The following is a 3078-nucleotide window of genomic DNA, read 5'->3' on the forward strand; positions in this document are numbered from 1 at the left end:
TGATTTAATTTCCTAAAACTAAAGAGATTACGTCTCTAACATTTTTGGTAATAAATCATACACTTTATTTTTCAGAAATTCCCTTTGAAGATCTAAAGAATTTTAATTTATTTCTCTTACCTAAAACGAAGGAAGAATCTTTTCGTTTTTAGTAGGTAGTATCTTTTCAAAAAATATTTTCCAAAATAAAATGCTGACGAAAATCTTTTTATTTAAAGGAAAGTAAAATCTTCTTTTATTCTCTTACCAAAAGGATAAGATAAATTTTTGGTAACTAAGATTTTCGTATCTTCTAAATAAGGAAAGCAAATATTCTGATTTCAAAATGAAATATCCACTTTCTAAAAGCTAAAGACACGAAGCTCTCTATATAAAGGAATTCTTCACTCTTTGAACGTGAGGAAGTAAGAGTTTTCGTTTTAAGAGCATTCTCTCATTGATCACATCTTTATCTCTCAAAACTTACTCTCTACCCCCATTTTTGTTTTCATCTTTACACTTCACGTTTTTATCTTTAAAGAGAAAAGAAGTTTTATAACTACTTTTGAAAAACGGTTATGTGTTCTAAACGATTTTCTAATTTGAAAAACTGTTTTTCCTGTGCTTATATATGCATTTCTTTCTGTCTATTTAGATTCTGTAATCTACAGTAGACAGGTTTTTATTTGATAAACATTTGTGTAATAGCTTAGGTGAAAAACTATTGTGAAAGAGGTTATCAAGCAACCTTCTCCGTGAGAGAGATTCTAATGTCTTGAATTGAGTTTCTGTACTCTGCCAAAAATAGAAAGGGTTGAGGTTTGATAAGTGCATTATAAAGTGCTTTTATTGTCTATATTCATATGCATTTTTGGGTTATTTATGTGCTTAATTCACTTTGTTAGACAATTTTTACCAATTAGACATTATTTTAGTTGCATTTGGAGTAATATGATTGAATTGGTAAAATTCAAGCATTTTTTTTATCTTGATCCTTGTTCGGTTTTTCAGGGATATCTGGAGTTGTAGACCTTCAAATTGGATTCCGTTTGATGCGCTAGAAAGATGAAATAAAGTTCTACAATTGTCAAAGAGGAATCAAAAGCTAATTCAGTCTCAATATTGATCAAATTCAGCTTTGAATTTTGAAGCTATGTGCTGTATAACTGAGCACAACCTGTTCTCTTGTGGACTTCATATCTGGTGGAAGCTATGTGCTTTAGTTTAATTAATTAATTTTCTTTTTGAACTGTTAAGTTGAATTTTTCACAAACAAACCCCCCCCCTTTTTTAAACACAAAAATTAAGATTTCAGTCTCTAAGGTTCGACCTGAATTCACCGCTTCTACAGTTAAATTCAGTAATTTAAATTTGGTGGAACTGAAAAACATCAAATTTTTGGCGCCGTTGTCGGGGATTGAAAGTTTGTTAAATTTTGTGTTTTTATTTTATTTAAGTTTCTGTTTTACCTTGGTTTAGTGTTGTTGTTTCAGGTTTATGGAGAAAAGAGCAGTATTATTTTTGAAGAAGGAGCGTTCAAGATTTTTGGTTTATGACTAGAAGTTCTCAATCTGGTGAAATTCTCTTTGATCCTGAAGTAGAGAAGACAACTAGGCGTTTGAGGAAATTAGCTAAATTAGCTAAGGAAGCTAATTTGAGTGAATATTCGTCTGAACGGACTGTTAAGAACAGTGTAAATAATTCTCCACGGGAATCAGTTTCAGATTCGGATCCTGAGATTGAAACCATGGCAGCGAGGACTTTAAAAGAATTGGCAACACCTGATTTAAATCAACAACCTTTGTGTATTCAATTTCCTACTTTAGATGTTGCTTTTGAATTAAAATCTGGTCTAATCCATTTGTTGCCTAAATTTCATGGACTTTCAGGTGAGGATCCGCATAAACATTTGAAGGAGTTCCATGTGGTGTGTTCTAGCATGAAGCCTCAAGGAGTTTCAGAAGAGCAAATTAAGCTTCGAGCTTTCCCTTTCTCATTGGAAGACAAAGCTAAGGACTAGTTGTATTACCTTCCTTCTGGATCGATTAATTCATGGAATGAGATGAAGCGAATATTTTTAGAGAAGTATTTTCCAGCATCTCGAGCTGCCAACATAAGGAAAGACATTTGTGGCATTCAGCAATATAGTGAAGAGAGTTTATATGAGTATTGGGAGCGGTTTAAGAAACCTTATGCAACCTGTCCCCATCATCAAATTACTGAGCAGCTGTTGATCCAATATTTTTATGAGGGACTTATGCCGATGGATCGAAATATGGTAGATGCTAGTAGTGGAGGTGCTTTACTTGACAAGACACCGGAAGATGCAAAAAGATTAATTGCTAACATGGCAGCAAATTCCTAGCAGTTTGGAATGAGAATGGATCACACGTCCAAGAAGGTTAATGAGGTAAGTACGTCTAATCTCGAGAACAAATTTCAGATTTAACTTCTTTGGTTAGACAAATTGCTGTAGGAAATATGCAAGCTGTTAAAACATGTGGAATTTGCATGGTTCCTGGTCATGCTACTGATATGTGTCCTACACTTCAAGAGGATGAACTAGTGCAGCAAGCCAATGCAGTAGGAAATTTTGGGCAGCAACAACGCAGTATGATCCCTATTCTAATTCTTACAATCCGGGATGGCGAGACCATCCGAATTTGAGTTATGGGAATCAGCCAATGCAAAATCGCTACCAACAGCAAAGACCACAAGTGAATCAACCATCTTCTTCCTCTCAAAATCAAGGTATGTCACTTGATGATATTGTTAAAGCTTTGGCTACTAATACACAACAGTTTCAGCAGGAAACTAGGACTAGTATTCATAATATAGAGAAGCAGATTGGTCAGTTAGCTTCATCTGTGAGCAAACTTGAAGCTCAAAATTCTGGTAAGCTTCCATCGCAATCTGTGATTAATCCTAAAGAAAATGCTAGTGCTATACTTTTGCGAAGTGGGAGAGAAGTTAATAATCAAGTTGTAAAAGAGTCAACAAAGAAGCACAAGCAAGGTTCAAAGGTAAATTCTAAACTTAATGATGCTAATAATTTTGTTGTTCCTCCTCCATTTCCTAGTAGGTTGGCCAAGACAAGGA

At 34.2% G+C, this 3078-nt stretch overlaps 1 non-coding gene across 1 annotated transcript; it reads right to left on the reverse strand.

The window, feature by feature from the left end:
• Nucleotides 1-2089: 2089 nt before the first annotated feature.
• Nucleotides 2090-2196, reverse strand: LOC149495642 (small nucleolar RNA R71). The gene has a single exon (XR_016321518.1). It is a non-coding gene; the product is annotated as a small nucleolar RNA R71 (small nucleolar RNA).
• Nucleotides 2197-3078: the final 882 nt, after the last annotated feature.

Source organism: Jatropha curcas, chromosome 6 (genome assembly GCF_041381405.1).
Source record: "Jatropha curcas cultivar XTBG-Jc1 chromosome 6, XTBG_Jcur_1.0, whole genome shotgun sequence".
In the NCBI taxonomy this organism is placed as follows: Eukaryota; Viridiplantae; Streptophyta; class Magnoliopsida; order Malpighiales; family Euphorbiaceae; genus Jatropha; species Jatropha curcas.